Source organism: Mesoplodon mirus (genome assembly GCF_964341445.2).
Source record: "Mesoplodon mirus genome assembly, chromosome: 5".
Taxonomy (NCBI): Eukaryota; Metazoa; Chordata; class Mammalia; order Artiodactyla; family Ziphiidae; genus Mesoplodon; species Mesoplodon mirus.
The window spans coordinates 178859713-178876990 of record NC_138980.1 but is presented as its reverse complement, the minus strand read 5'-3'; the positions used below and the strand labels follow the sequence as shown (position 1 = coordinate 178876990).

General features: G+C 43.0%; 1 pseudogene across 1 annotated transcript; it reads right to left on the bottom strand.

The window, feature by feature from the left end:
• Nucleotides 1-3302: 3302 nt before the first annotated feature.
• Nucleotides 3303-5976, bottom strand: LOC309804929 (SUZ RNA-binding domain-containing-like; annotated as a pseudogene). The gene has a single exon. The product of its transcript is annotated as an SUZ RNA-binding domain-containing-like (transcript).
• Nucleotides 5977-17278: the final 11302 nt, after the last annotated feature.

Below are 17278 nucleotides of genomic sequence, written 5' to 3'. Positions count from 1 at the left end.
CCACATTACACTACAAAGGTTAAAGGAAAATGGTGTTCATCTTTGTGGTCCCTGCAGTGCCAGGCCACCAGAGGAGGGATATAGTGAAAGTATATTGTGGGGAACTCTGCTCAATATTATGTAACAACCTAAATTGGAAAAGAATTTGAAAAAGAATAGATACATATATCTGTATAACTGAATCACTTTGTTGTACATCCGAAACTAACACAATATTCTTAATTAACTATACTCCAATATAAAATAAAAAGTTAAAAAAAAAAGAAAGCATATTGCAGATCAAAATAGGCAAATTCTAGGACTTCCCTGGTGGCACAGTGGTTAAGAATCCACCTGCCAATGCAGGGGACATGGGTTCGAGCCCTGGTCCGAGAAGATCCCACAGGCCATGGAGCAACTAAGCCCATGTGCCACAACTACTGAGCCTGCGAGCCACAACTACTGAAGCCCTGTGCACCTAGAGCCCATGCTCCGCAACAAGAGAAGCCCCTGCTTGCCGCAGCTAGAGAAAGCCGGTGCTCAGCAACGAAGACCCAAAGCAGTCAAAAATAAATAAATTAAAATAAATAAATTTCAAAAGAAAAGGCACATTTTAGAACACACAGAACTCCTCAGCCTCTGTTAACATGTCACCCTACAGCTTCATTTTCTACATGTGCCCACTTCACACAGTTGGACCATTCCCCACAGAGATAATGCTTGGAAACTTCCTCATAGAGAACAATGGGACTCTTGCTGCCTTCAGCTTGTCCCTGCAGCTCCAGCTTATCTGAGACAACAAGCTTCAGACCCTAGTGAGGCCGCCAGGGCTGCTTGGGTGAGGCCCCATCTCCTGCCTGGAATACCACTCCTGTCTATCACCTCTCCCTTCAGTGACTGCCCATGCCTTCCTCTTTTTCTCTCTTGACAACTGAAGCTGAGTGCCTCCTTCACTGGTCATATCTTTAGATAATTGGTGGAGGCCTCTGTACCCCTTAATGGCAGCCATAGGAAAAGCGTGAGGTGTTTTTTTTTGTTTTTTATTGGCCTGATGTCCAACCTTATCCACCACTTAACCACCTGTATGATTATGAACATGCCTCTCAACTTCTCCAAAACTGTTATTCATTTTGTAAAATGGAGATAATAATAGTAACCTCATAGGGTAATTGTAAGAATTAAATTGGATAAAATGAGTTGGATAAGGTGCACAGTCATGACAAGACTTCAGTATATGCTCTCTCCCTTCCTAATTTTTTATTCCGTAATCCACCTTAACACCTGTATTAGTCCCTATGGCTGCCAGAACAAATTGCCACAAACCTGCTGGATTGAAACAACAGAAATGTTTTTTCCCACAGTTCTGGAGGCTAAACGTGCAAAATCAAGGTTTCGGCAGAGTTATGCTGTCTCTGAAGACTCCACAGAAGAATCCCTCCTTGCCTCTTCCAGCTTCTGGTGTTGCTGGCATTCCTTGGCTTGTAGCTGTGTTACATCAATCTCTGCCTCTGTCTTCACTCGGCCAGCTTCCTTGTGTGTATGTGTCTCCATTTTTTTTTTTTTTTTTTGCGGTACACGGGCCTCTCACTGTTGTGGCCTCTCCCGTTGCGGAGCACAGGCTCTGGACGTGCAGGCTCAGAGGCCATGGCTCACGGGCCCACGGGCTCGTGGACTCTCAACCACTGTGCCTCCAGGAAAGCCCTGTCTCCTCTTCTTAAAGGAACAGGAGTAATTAGTTTGGGGGCCCGACCTAATGCAGTACAACTTTATCTGAACTTCATTAATTACATCTGCAAAAACCCCATTTCCAACTAAGGTCACATTCTGAGGTTTCAGATGGACATGAATTTTGGGGCAACACTATTCAAACCACTATAACACTGTACATTTCTATGGATTTTTTCTGGAAAGATATGACTTTAATCTTCCTTAAAATCTCCCAAACATTCCCAAAGTATGTATATTTTATGAATGCCTACTAAAATGCATATTGATTTTTTCTGATTAACTTAAGAAATACACAATTTGACATTTTCATCATTATTAAGGTATAATGACCTACTGTGGTGTTTCTAATGGTACAGAATGTTTTCTCTCACCTCTGTGGAGTCCATCTGGCTTGCTGGACTGGTTTCTACTGAGTGTGGATGTCATTATCAAGTTACAAATCTGCAGGGAGGTTTTGAGACAATTCCAATCCTGTGATCTGTGATAGGCTACCATCACTTTCAAAAGATACCTTGTGTTCAAACTGTGTGCTAGGAACAAAGAATCAACATTTGTCATTCCTGTTCTACTATATAAGATGGTACTCCTCAAAAATTAGACTTTGAAAAAAATTCAGTCACTAAGCCACTGTTTCAATAACTAAGAAAGATTTGCATTCATCAGTATCTTTATAAAAATTTTAAAATTCTTAATAAAATATATTTAATATCAGAATCATAGAATTTTTTTCATGGAAAGGCAGTTTATTTTATTTTTTTTTTTTTTTTTTTTTTTTTTTTTTTTTTTTTTTTTAAGTTTAAAACATGTATTTAAAATACAATTTATAAAATGCTTAATCTGCCGACTCAGGAGCCCGCGGTGCGGGGTGGGGTAGGGTGGGCAGCTACCCGCTAGACCAGCAGAGCAGGACTGCAGGGGTGCGGCCCTCCCTCCCATGCCCTTCTGTTCGGATACCCAAGGGGCCCATATGCACCCCTGGGATCACATGGCCGAAAACAGGACCCCAGAGGTTTCCAGAGCCTCTGCCTACCAGGGAGGCTGGGGCAGCCCTGCCGGCCCATCCCTGAGCAGAGCATCCCCAGACGGGGCAGAGCAGGGTACGGCTGGGCTGGGCAGGGCGGGGTGAGGCAGTGGGCTCTGGAAGGGGCTGATGGTAGCAGATAGGGTGTTGCCTCCTGCCTGCAGGTGGGGAGCACCCTGATTGAGTGGGCGGAGAAGGGTTGGTCACCAGGCCCAGACCCCCAGCTCCTTTGGTTATAGGCTGACATCAGAGTAGTGGCTCATGGGAAGCGGTTAGCTGGAAGGTCTGAGGCCTGGCTCACGGAGTCAGGGAGGAGCTGGGGGAAGGGGACAGTACCATGAAGGCAGATAAAGGGGCAGCAGCCTCAGGTGTCTGCCCCCAACTCCCCTGGGGTTTTCCAAGCCAAAGCCTGCAGCTTACTTTTAAAAAATTAAAAAAAAAAAAAAGCACTTAATGAAAGTTACAGACAACTACCCCCCACAAAAAAACCCCAAAACAACCACAAACACACACACAAAATCCAAACCGTTCTCTCATCTCCCCTCTCACCTCCCCCCAACACGATAGTTTCCTGTTTTCATTTCTTTCTCTTTAAAATTTTGCCTGTCACCTCTCCATCTGGGAAGCCAGGACATGACCGCTGGTGGGTGGTGGCAGGCACACAGCGGGCAGAGCCCCATCTTTGGCTGGAGGGAGGTGGGAGCATCAGTCCCTACTACATCCTTGATCCACAGACACCCATCAGCCAGGCCTCCCTTGGCTCCCACTAGAGGAGGGGAGCAAGAACAGGTGGTCCCAACGGCTGAACAATCAGCACCTCTGGCCTTCCCACCTGGCCTACCTCTGTACCTTCTCCAATGGAAAAGGACAGGCTCATCTGGGGCCAGAAACCACTACCACATGAGGGATGGACACTATCCGTTCAGAATGCGGAAACTTGGTCAGGGCGGTGGAACTGTAAAGACAGCAGCAACCTTCTCCCTTGCCCACTCCTGGAGGTCATTTCCCCTCAGAACACCGTTCTGCAGGTTCTTACTGACTGAAGCTTTGTTTCAGCTCTGCTCACGGACAATATCCTGGCTTCAAACAGTTATAAGCCTGTGCTATGGACTAGTTACTGACTTAACCGACAGCTGACCTTTCCTCCTAATGGGAAGATGTAGTGGGCCAAGGCTTGCTGGGCCCGGCTGACATCCCCACAGGGCAAGGCTGAGAGCCAGCAAACCAAAGGTGGAGCGAGCCTCCAAGACCTAGCTTGCCACCTTGGCCACCACGAGCTGCCCTGATCACAAATGTCACACCAACCACTCCAAAACTCATCTGCTGAGCAAGGAGGCCATCTGGCTGGCTGAGGGACATAAGGCGAAGTGCAACGGAAGAGATCGGACAGCCTGAGAGGGGCCAGATTGTACACACACAGCTACTCTGGGCTGGGACCCCTAAGCCTCTTCCACCTCGAAGAGCCAAAGCGAATCTCCAGGCTCCAAAGACAGAGGGGAAACTGCCTTCATTCCAGGCCCTTGCTCTGGAAAAAGGAGTCGAGGGTAACCTAGGCCTATGGGGAACCAGTCTGTCGTTACCAATCTTTGCAATGCACAGCTTGTCTTTCCCCAAATGTTATTCAGAATGGTCTGCTCCCAAGGTAGTGATTTCACAAGGGAAATGTACCGGGTAGAGTTACCGAGCTGATGCCATCAACAGTGATGGCGCTCCACAGACCCTTGAGAGTTCTAAGCCTTGCTCGAGTGGGAAGACCCACCTACCTTCTGACCACACTCGGCAGGAGGCTCAGAGTCCTGGAGTCAGACTCTCTCCTGGCTTTCCTTGTGCTGACAGCAAAATACTGAGCAAGGCTCGCAGCCTCACTCCTAAAGCCCGGAGTGCAGCCTCACTCCCTGCCCTCTTCTAGAAGTAGTAAGCCCGGCTGGTAGGGAACCACCCTGAGGGGTTTTGGAAGGGAAAGTCTGTTCACTTTCCCTGTCTCCCAAAATACTAAAGGTGAGGGGTTGGCACCCTCCCCAGGCTCTCTGAGCCTATAGAGCTGGCCCAGTCTCCAGGTAGGGCCCAGATGCTCTGGGACTTAGCTGGGGGGAGGGAGGTATAGGCATGGGGTGCTCATCTGTCCTGGGCTGCAGAGCCCTGCCCCTTTTCTCGGCGGCAGTAGGAATACAGAAGCTAAGCTCACCAAAATCCTATTGGTTAATGTTTCTAGTGGATTGCCCAGAAACATTTTTAAGTAGACTACCAAACTACCCTTTCTCAATTAAAAATTCATTAAACTGCTAAAACCCCTCCCATGTACTTTGTTTTGCAAATCAAATATTTGTATAAACAAACAAAAATAGGAAGGAAAGAAAAAAAAAAAAGAAAGGATCTTTTCAAATGGAACTTGCTTTTAAGTGATGAAGACGTGCACTTGAGGGTGGGTGGATGTGAGTTCTCATTTGTGTTTTGAAATCCCAAATTAATGAACATGATAAACTGTTATTGCTGGCACTGGCTTCACCCCAAGCGGCCAAGTGGCACTGTCTGACTCTACTCTGAGTCCTTGGTGGGTCCTCCCAACCCTCCTCTAACCCCCACCCTTTCCCTTTCCACTGACTTGGGACAGCCCTTGTAGAAGTGCCAATCACAGTGGGAAGGGGGGGAAGGGAGGTCACAGTGCATGGGGTTCAAGGTCACAGTGGGCGGAGCAAAGGGGGTCACAGTGCAAGTAAGTCAGGTCGTTCCCTCTGCTCAAGTCCAGCTGTCTGCCACGGCAGTGCGACCCGCAGCGGACGACCCAGGAGGTGGTGACGGCGGCGGCGGCGGCGGCATCCTTCCCTGCCCGCGTTTATCTGCGCTGTTTGAAGCCTTGTGATCCATCAGGACCCAAAGGCTGTCTGATCACATTGTTAGGTTGCCTGCTGTCTTCGGGTTGGGAGATCCTGGTTGGCCGGTCGAGGATGGGTTTCTCTTGCTCCTCCTCGGGGCTGGCGCTGCCCAGGATCCGCTTCCGGGCCTCCGCGTACTCTGCCTCCCGCTGCGCTAGGGACTTGACGGGAAGGGCTGGCCTGCTGGTGGAGTTGGGGCTGCTGACCACACCGTTGCTGGTGGGCCTCTTGAGGATGCGAATCTGTGGAGGGGGCCCCGTGGGAAGGCTATCGTCCTGAATCACAATGGGCACTTTGGGAGGAGATTTGGATTTCCCCGCTGTCTGCCGCCTCCTCCCAGCTCTCAGCGACCTCCTCATCTTCCATCTTACTCGCCGCTTTGGCAGTTTATTTTAAATATGGCAATGTGTACATGTTAATCCCAAACTCCCAGTCTATCCCCTCCCCCCATTCCCCCAGTAACCATAAATTCATTTTCTGTCTGCAAGTCTGTTTCTGTTTTGTAAATAAGTTCATTTGCATCATTTTTTTTGGTTCTATATCTAAGCAATCTCATATGATATTTGTCTTCCTCTGTTTGACTTACTTTACTTAGTATGATAATCTTAAGAATAAAATAATCTTAGAGGTATTGACTTCAATCCTCTCAGTTTACTGTTGAGAAAACTGATGTCCTGGAGGGTTAAGTGGCGACTTTCACAACGTTACACAGCTAATTAGTTGCAGAAACCACATTAGTATTTAACCTCCTCCCTCCATACCAATACCAGATCTGTAGGTTGGGTTTTTAGAGACTCCTCCTAATTTGTGTCATTATCTCAGAAGGCTTTTTTCCCCCTAAACAATTTTTTTTTTTTTTGGCAGTACGCGGGCCTCTCACTGTTGTGGCCTCTCCCGTAGCAGATCACAGGCTCCGGACGCGCAGGCTTAGTGGCCATGGCCCACCGGCCCAGTCGCTCCGTGGCACGTGGGATCTGCCTGGACCGGGGCACGAACCCATGTCCCCCACATCGGCAGGCTGACTTTCAACCACTGCGCCACCAGGGAAGCCCCCCCTAGGCATTTTGATCAAGTTTTTTGCTTTCTTAAATGTCAGTTAGCAGCTCCAATTTTAAAGATACACTTGGATAGAAAAGATTTCTAAAAATGATTTGTATTATTTAATGATCATTCTTGTGTAGCCAGAAATCAACACAGTACTGTAAAAAGAGAGATTTGGTACCATATTAAATTATTTCTTAATTACTACTGTAGGATTGGAATTCTGATATTTATTGGAAAAACAAAGATGATAAAGATCTAGAATAATTCCTCCAAGATTCATAATCACTGTTTATAAACTAGTCATTAAAACACCATATACTGAATTTAATAAGATAAGCAAGAACTTTTATAAAGTCAGCAGAGAGAGGAAGTGTCAAGAAAGCCTTCACATATCATTTGATCTAGGACCTCAGGAGGAGAAAGGCATAGAGGAGAACATATTGTTCTTTGAAGGGTAGAAATAAATGTTAGATTATGAAAGCAGCAGGCAAGCTGAGTCTCCCCAGAAGCTTAGCCTGTCTGTAGGTCGTTTAACTTATTCATTCAAAGGCATTTATTGGGTCTGGTCTAGGCACCATTAGTCACAAGGCATAAGGCAATAGGACACCGTGTCTGCCCTCAAATGGAGTGGATGGTTCACTCCTGAGATTTAGACTTTAATTGGCTTCAAAGACCTAATTGTCCAACTCCACCCATTAGCCAACCAGAAGGGGGAGACTGCCCCCTGAGTCCCTATTTGGGGAAGATCTGCAGGCTGAGGGACCCATTGCAAGCAAATGTATGCAGAAGGGAGAGTAGGAATGTGGGAGGGGCCTCTGGGCATGTGACTGAGGAGGGCAGGACCCTTGCCATGTTTGCAGGCTGATGTATGGCAACACCGATGTTTCATAAGTTCCCTCCAGGGTTAAACCCTCCAGATGTACCAAGACCCAAACCCCAAAGAGTTATTTCAGAGTAGAAAGCAAAATGAGATGCAGTGAAGAAACCATTTTTCAGTTTACCATGTATTAGCTTTCTATTGCTGCTTAAAAAATCACCACAAACGTAGTAGCTAACAACATCACAAACGTAATGTTTTTCCTTTGGTAGGACAATTGGAAAAGTTACCTAATGACTTGTTCTCAGGGACAGATGACCTCCAAACTTGTGTGAGCATCCATACAGTGCTAACATCAGGCTAGTGAGATTGAATATAAACAGGACCTCTCTCCTGTCATCGTACTTCACGTTCATTAAGTTCTAGAGATCTATAGTTAACAAAACATCTGTGATGCACTTAAAAATTTGTTAAGAGTGTAGATCTCATGTTAACTGTGTGTTATTACACACACACAAACACACATACACACACACACACAAACACCACACACAAACCCACAAAGGCACACAAGGAAACTCTTGGAGGTGATGCCTGTTTATTACCTTGACTGTGGCAATGATATCACAGGCATAAGCATATATCCAAACTCATCACAATGTATATATTAAATGTGGGCAACTTTTTTATATATAAATTATAACTTGGTAAAGCTGTTTTTAGAAAAGAATTGCCACTCCCATAATTCTAAGATAGTTTTAACTTCTGCTATCAAATATCTTGTATTTAGGTCTTTTCTTCACATAATCTTTTCTGATTTATGATTTCATTTGTTTTTCTGTGGTGACACCTCAATACACTTGCCAAACCTTCCCCCAGCCCCAAATGTTAGAAACCTCATTCATTTCCACAAGTTTTTGTTTGTTTGTTTTTGGGTTTTTTTTTTTGTTTGTTTTTTTTGCGGTACACGGGCCTCTCACTGCCGTGGCCTCTCCCGTTGCAGAGCACAGGTTCTGGACGCGCAGGCTCAGTGGCCATGGCTCACGGGCCCAGCCGCTCCATGGCATGTAGGATCTTCCTGGACTGGGGCACGAACTCGCGTCCCCTGCATCGGCAGGCTGACTGTCAACCACTGCGCTACCAGGGAAGCCCATTTCCACAAGTTTTTGAATGTGAGTATTTCTGCTGGGAGAACAATCTGTGTAAACTTGAATAATGAGACTATTTAAGACAGTAACTGGGATCCAATGGCCTTTCTTAAGCCTCTCTCGGTCACTTTGATGATTTCTGATGGGATACAGAAATGGGCTTTCATGAGATATAGCCATGGTATGAAGTTAAATTTATAAGTTCTGCTACCAGAGTCTCCGTGTTCAAATCCTGCCCCACCATAGACCAGCTGTGTGAATTGAAATTACCCACACTCCCGGGTGAACACAACAAACACTGGCTGCTACTCTTATTTCTTTGATAGCTGGAGAGGTAAGGAAGGTGTGAGTTTGCAAGATAAATGTAATTACCTTTCTAGAGGCAAAAGCTACTTCTAACTTGTGTTGGAGGTATTCTCAGCTTCAAAAATGAATCACATCTAGAAGCCTCAAATCATCAGGCCCGTGTTCTTTAGCACTTTTGGGGAAAACAGATTACTTTCCCCTTCACTTTAGATCATGGCTTGAAAGACTTGAATGCCTCAGGAGGTTATTTATAGACATGCTCAGAGCATCTCATGAGTTACTGCTGAAGAGTACCGAGATCAGTGAAGACAAAAGTCCTCCATACAGCACTTCCCATAAAATCCCTATGTGAAGATCATCTCACTTTTCTCATCTGTATGATGTGGGAAAAAAGTACTTAACTCATAGAGTAACCAGTTGTGAGGATCAGGGAGTCATAAATGTGAAGTTCATATCCTAAGTCAGAGTACCTGCTCTCTAAATATTATCAACATTCTCATCGTCACCATCATCACCATCATCACCATCATCATCACCATCCTCATCACCACCTTCACCATCATCACCATCATCATCACCATCCTCATCACCACCATCACCATCATCACCATCATTATCATCATTTCATCATCTAGCCTTTGTCAGGCTTTCTTTTTAATTCAAAAGGTGTTATTTTGTCCAAGGCACCTCACCTGTTTTTCATTCTTCTCTACAACACAACACCTTTCTGACAGCTTACTTTAAGCCCCTCCACCAGCACCTTTAGCATCACCCCTACATGGTGATCACTTAACAAACTCGTTTTGGACCTTTATTCCCTTTCTTTTCACTCTTTCCCTAAACAATTGCATTGATCTTAAGAATTCCATGAGTATATGTTTCCAGCCTGTTCCCTTTTTCACTTGCCAACAGGATAGTCACTTTGGATATCCTGAATGTAGAAAAAAATATTTCAAAATTGATTTCAGTATTTTTTTCTCCAAACTAAATTTTTCAACCTAGGTTCATTGATCTCTTTTTGATGAGAAATGTAAGGCATAATATATGTGGCCCCAGTGGAAAGGAACCAGACAGTTCTGTGAAACCTTATTAGTAAGATGTAGAGCAATCCCTGCCACCCAGGACCACCGTCTCAGCCCATGTGAGGAGGTGATGTGATGGCAAGCAGACAGTGAGCACTACTGAGTCAAGACTCATTGGATCAGTGGGGAGGGCTTGGGCTTTGGTTCGTATCCCGTGGCAAGACCTGTTCAAGCTTAGTGAAAACCTTATCAGCAGACTTATCTTAATATTCGGGGTGAGTCCAGGAAGGAGAGGCTGATGACTCATTCCCTCACATCTGCAGTTAGACTTGCCACTTTTTCCCAGGGGCAGGCACATGATTGGACAGAGATGGCAGGGCAGGGAGGCTATAGCAGTGGAGTAAGCTGCACTTCCACTCTTTCAGGACACAGGAATGATTGAGTTTCCCTTGGATCAAGCAGCCCCAGTGGGAGATGGATTGATTTAAGTGTCTTTCCAGGATTCCACCAAGAGGGCCATTCTCAGGAGACCAGAGGAACCAGAAGAGGGTCACTGGAAGAAGGCAAGTATGATCTCTCATGTCAGGGAATATACAGCAGGGCCTCTTGTAAAGTGTCTGGAGACAAATCACACTGTGCCACACAAGAGCAAACATCAGAACGACGTGGCTGTCCAGCAGACGACGGAGATGTTGAGGACCATGCTGCAGCAGGGCGAGGCCACGCACAGCCCACAGTGCCAGATCGTGGTGCAGAAGAAGGATGGCTGTGACTGGATCCACTGCACTGTCTGCCACACAGAGATCTGCTGGGTCACCGAGGGTCCTCGCTGGAGCCCCCGGGGACCCGGGAGATACCAGCAGGGACTTCTGCTGCCAGGTGAATGGGGCTCCTTGCCACCCCAACTGTCAGAATTGCCACTGAGCTGAGGATGGCCTGGTCCCCATGCTGACCCAGCCCCACATCTGCAAGCTGCTGTGGGACAGGGCTGGTGCTTTGGCTATGATTTCTGGCCTGGGAGATGACTTTGCCCTTGGCTGAGACAGGGACCCTGAAGAGGCCAAGGCCTCTGAGCTGTGTGGGTGGCCTTGTTCGCTGTGGGCATTGCAGGGGTCCTGCCTGATCTGGCCATTGTCCGCAGCTTCATCTGCCCCAGTGCCTTTGCCCTTCCCCTGGGGCTTGCCAGACAGACCTTTCATCTCCTCTCTGTGGCTCCCATCTCTGCCTAACCCAGCCTTAAACACAGCCCTGGCCAGAGGCCTTGCTGGATGGAGCCACTGAAAGCCCTGTGTGAGTCCACACTTCCCTCATCCACCTCCCTTGTCTGCAGGACCCTGAGCACTCACAGCCTACCATCTCCCCTGTCGGCTTTCTGGGGGTGGCTTTTCTCTGGCTTTGCTGTTGGAGGCCTTGGAGGCAATACAGTCACCCTGGAGGTTAGGATGTCAGCATATGAATCTGAGTGGGAGAGCACACAGTTCAGTCCCTAACAGCACTTAGAGACTCAGTGTAGATATATGGGTTGTCTTTATAGTAATCTTGATAACAGCAAGTCATCACGGGGTACCAGGAAGGGGACCCATCCCAATTCACAAACCTGTGTTACGGTACTAGTTTCAAGCCTCATGTTTTCCTCTTCTTCTAATTCACCCAAAAATATTCTGAACTTCCTTCTACTTATTTTAGTTGCATGAGCTGGGGCTATACCCATTGGTTTAGCTCAATCAGCAGCCAGTTCTGGAGGGATGGATGGCCACAGGCAATGGCAAGAGATGGAAGAGATTCTGGCAGTGACCATGTGATTTGTTTAAACATTAATATCTCCTCTGCCTCAAAGATGATGAGTCCAGTTTCATTCCTAAGCTTATCTGTGGACATGCTCCATATTCTGATTAGATGAGCTAGGGCATTGTGATATGCTTCTGGGTTTTTTTTGTTTTTTGTTTTTTTTTTTAGCTTACCAGCTCTTGGGTATGTCTGTAAAATCTATTAGTTTACTGTTTTTAATTTGTTTGTTTTTGTTCGGAAACAAGAGCTTATATAAAGCTCTTTGGAAAGGAATCCCTCTGTATTTAAGGGACTTAAATATTCTATCTTCAAATAAAATCTCTACAACAGAACGTGATGATAGTACAGTGGTGAACCTTTCAAGTTCTAATGATGTAAAGAAAAGATGAAAACAAGGTGTTTTTCCACCAATTTGAAAAGTTAGTGTAGGATCCCTATGAGTTTTCTTAAAGAAAAAAATGTTAAAAATTCATTAGAATTCTCCTCATTCCCTCACACACATAATTAATCTTCTGAGGTTGAGATATTTCATTTCCATGCAAGTTTTTATAATTTAGTGTATATAAATGTGATTTTATCTATGATATGTATGTGTGATTACATATACACATTTATTTTTATATGTATGTATACATATATATATAATATCATTAAGCTATTCAATATTTTTTAAACTTTTTTCTGTGTCACCTAATAACTTATGCATATAATAGAATACCAAATAGAAGAGAAAAATGAATAAACTACAGCAACATTTAGCAACAGGGATAACACTAATGACTTCATTTGCATTTCAAATTTTTTAATTTTTTTTTTAAATTTCTATCTCTTTGCTATTTCAGAATACAATGCAAAGAAACACATTACAATTAATCGTCATATCTCCTTAGTCTCCTTCAATTTTTGACAGGTTCTCAGGCTTTCCTTGTCTTTGATGAGCTTGAAGAGCACTTGTCAGTTTTGTTTTTAGAGATTTCCCTTAATTTGATTTTTGTTTGTTTGTTTGTTTCAGAATTGCTAACCAGTAAGCCCTGTGCGAAACCAAATTACCAACTGGGGAGAAGTATCTCATTTTCTCTTTTTTCCCCCTAGTTTCTTAAGGTGGAAGCTTAGATTACAGGTTTGAGAGCTTCCTTCTTTTCTAATATGAGTAGTTTTTGCTATAAATTTCACTCTAAGCACTGCTTTTAACTGCATCTTACAATTTTTAAAAATTTTAATTTGAATTAATTAATTAATTAATTAATTAATTAATTAATTTTTGGCCACATTGGGTCTTCGTTGCTACGCACCAGCTTTCTCTAGTTGCAGCGAGCGGGGGTTTCTCTTGTTGCAGAACACAGGCTCTAGGTGCATGGGCTTCAGTAGTTGTGGCAGCCGGGCTCAGTAGTTGTGGTGCACGGGCTTATTTGCTCTGCAGCATGTGGGATCTTCCAGGACCAGGGATCGAACCTGTGTCCCCTGAATCAGCAGGCAGATTCTTAACCACTGCGCCACCAGGGAAGTCCTATCCTACAAATTTTGAAATGTAGTATTTTCATAATTTTCATTCAGCTTAAACTATTTTTAATTTTGCTGTGCACTTCCTCTTTGACCTATGGGTTATTACAAAGTGTATTGTTTAATTTCCAAATACTTGCAGATTTTCTAGATATCTTTCTGTTATTGGTGCTAATTTTAAGTCAAGACTTGAGAAAACACTTAACTATGCTTTTTTTTTCTTTACAACTTTATTGGAGTATAATTGCTTCACAATGGTATGTTAGTTTCTGCTTTATAACAAGGTGAATCAGTTATACATATACATCTGTTCCCATATCCCTTCCCTCTTGCGTCTCCCTCCCTCCCACCCTCCCTATCCCACCCCTCCAGGCGGTCACAAAGCATTGATCTGATCTCCTTGTGCTGTGCGGCTACTTCCCACTAGCTATCTACCTTACGTTTGGTAGTGTATATATGTCCATGCCTCTCTCTCGCTTTGTCACAGTTTACCCTTCCCTCTCCCCATATCCTCAAGTCCATTCTCAAGTAGGTCTGTGTCTTTATTCCTGTTTTACCCCTAGGTTCTTCATGACATTTTTTTTCTTAAATTCCATATATATGTGTTAGCATATGGTATTTGTCTTTCTCTTTCTGACTTACTTCACTCTGTATGACAGACTCTTTATTCTTTTAAATTCGTTAAAGCTTGTTTATGGCCCAGAGTGTGAGCTATTCAATGAATGTTCCATGTATACTTACAAAAAGGTTTATTCTGCTGTTTTCCAATAAAGTATCAACTTAATGAAGTTTTTCATTCGAGTTTCCTATATCTTTACTGACTTTCCGCCTATTTGTTCTTTTAAGTACAGAGAGAGAGGAGGGTTGAAAACTCCAACTCTAACTATAGATTTGTCTACTTCTTCGTTTAGTTCTATCGGTTTTACTTCATGTATTTTGAAGTCCTTTGTTAGGTGCACACATGTTTATTTTATGTCTTCTTAGAGAATTGATCTTTTTATCATTATGTAATGTCCTTCTTTAACTCTGATAATTTTCCTTGTTTTGACGTCTACTTCGAACATACTATATGAAATAAATATAAGTACTATAAGTTTCTTTTGTTTAGTGTTTGCATGGTATATCATTTCCCATCCTATTAGTTTTCACTTATCTGTGTCTTTATATTCACAGTGAATTTCTTATATACAGCATAGAGATGGGCCTTGTTTTTACCCCATCTAATCGTATTTTCACTTTGTGTGTTCAGACCATTTACATTAAATGTAATTATTGATATAGATTAAAACATACCACATTATTAGCAGTTTTCTACTCATTTAATCTTTTCTTGATTCATTTTTTCCATCTTTTCATGTCTTTTCTTGGGTTATTTGAGCAATTTTTGTAATTCCATTTTTATTTCTATTGTTGAGTTATAATTTATACTTCTTTAAAAATTTTTTTTCTGATGGTTTTCTGAGGGTTTAAAAAGGTAGATCTTAATCAGAATCTGTATTCAGTTAATATTATACTTAAAATTATACTTCTTCATATGTGGTGTAAGGACCTTACAACTATATATTCTTATAAGTATAATATATATAAATATATTTATATATAAATTCTTCCCTCTTATTTGTGATATTGTTGCCAGTTTACTTTTACATATACTATAAACACACCATACAATGTTACAGATTTTGCTTTGCACAGTTATCCTTTAGAGCAATTAAAAAGAAAAGGAAAATGAAGTTTATATTACCTTCATTTTTTACATTTTCCACACTTCTTTTTTTTTTATTTCATAGATTCATGTTTCTGTCTGATATCATATTCCTTTTCCTTGAAGAGCATACTTTAACATTTCTTGTAGCGTAGATCTGCTGGCAATGAATTTCCTCAGTTTTGTACATCTGAGAAAGACTTCATCATCTTCATATGACTTCATCATATTTTTAAAGGGTATTTTCACAGACTATTAAATCCTGGATTGACAGATTTTATTTTCTTTCAGGACTTTAAAATTGTCAATGCATTATGTTCTTACTTGCATGGTTTCCAATAAGAATTCTGCTGAAATTCTTATCTTTGTCCCTCTTTACTTAATGTTTTTTTTTTTTTTCTGGCTAACCTCATGTTTTTCTCTTTGTCTTTTGATTTCAACAGTTAGAAAAATATATATCTTGATGTTTGGTGGGTTATTTTGTTTGTTTTTACTATATATTGCTTAACATTTCTGAGATTTATGGATCTGTAGTTTGGTGTCCATAAATCATTTTGGAAAACTGTCATATTTCTTATGCACTCTTTTCTCTTCTCCTTTTAGAATTCCTATTATGCACATATCCAAACATTTGATATTTTTTCATAGCGTTGGATGCTCTTTTTATTTTTCAGTCTTTTCCTCTATGTCTTTCAGTTGGGTAACTTTCATTGACATGTTGTCAAGTACACTGACTCTTTCTTGAGCTGTATCATGAGCCCATGGAAACCATTCTGCATCTCTGTTACTGTGTTTTTCATTTCTAACATTTTTACTTGGTTTTTTTCTTACAGTTTCCATCTCTCTGCTAATTTTTCATCTGATCTTTCATGTTATATGCCTTTTCTTTTCTTTTTTTTTTTTTTTTTTTTTTTTTTTTTTTTGCGTTATGCGGGCCTCTCACTGTTGTGGCCTCTCCTGTTGCGGAGCACAGGCTCCAGACATGCAGGCTCAGAGGCCATGGCTCATGGGCCCAGCCGTTCCATGGCATGTGGGATCTTCCTGGATCGGGGCACAAACCCGTGTCCCCTGCATCGGCAGGCGGACTCTCAACCACTGTGCCACCAGGGAAGCCCTATATGCCTTTTCTACTAGACTCTTCAACATAAACAGATTAGTAATAGTTATTTTAAATTCCTAGTCAGATAGTTACAACATCTGCTTCGTATCTGAGTTTGGTTATATGTATTGTTCTGTTTCTTGGGAGTTTGTTGCTTTTTTTATGCTTTGACGTTTTTTTGTTGAAAGATGCCCATAGTGCTGTAGAAACTGAATAAATGGTTTTATGTTTAGAAATAGGCACATCTTTTCTTATACTCATCCCTTCCTGGGGAGTTTTGTCTTAGCTTAGTCAAAAGATCAGCAGAAGCTTTTGGAAATGGTCACGTAACTAGTACTTTAGGACTTGTGAGTCATAAGATCTCTACAAAATAACCTCTGACAATATGTACACAGGTGGGTGTGGATGTGTCCCAATAAAACTGTGTTCACTAAGCAGGCAGTGGGCCAGATCTGGTTGTGGGCCATGGTTTGCTGACCCTCTATCTACTTAGGAGTGGGGCTGTTGTTATGATTATCTTCAATCACTATAGGCTTCAAATTCTTCTAGCAACACCTTGTTGTTTTATGGATACTGGCTTTCTAGATGTTTCTCCTCTGAAAATGAGAAACCTTAAAACTGCCCCACCTCAGCTTTAAGACTTCCCTTCCCCTGATCTTCAGAAAGAGTCTCTCTCTGGTTTATTTCCCAGAAGTATCCTGCAATTACTTTTAACCAATGTTTGTTACCTGGTTTGGGGTGGATGGACTTCTCTGATGTTCAGATTAACCTTCAGTCTTAGACGGGCTTGTGTCCTGGGCCTCAGGGGAAGGGACTACATGAGTGCTCCTGTCCATCTTCCAGCTGTAGTTCTGGACCCCTTTGGTATTCCTGCCCCTACCCCCCGACCTTAGGATTAAAGGCCTTTCTTCTGTTCCCTTCCTGCAGCTGCAAGACAGTTTTTTTTTTTTTTTTTTTTTTTTTTTTTTTTTTTTGCCTAAATTACCCCCGGAGATTAGACTTTTATTCCATGGGGAAGATGGGGAAGCAGGATCCAGGTGGACTTTTGTGCCCCTCCCACAGTAAGTTTCTTGGGATTCCTGTCTCCCCTTTAGCATCTGATGGGATGCATGATAAAAGACCTTCAAGAATGTGCAACCCCTCCCCACCCCTGTTATCTACTTCTCCCAGGGGCTGCACACCCTCCTTCCAGCCTGCACTTGGTCTTCACCAATTCATTGACTATTGCAGCAGAATTCTACTTACCAG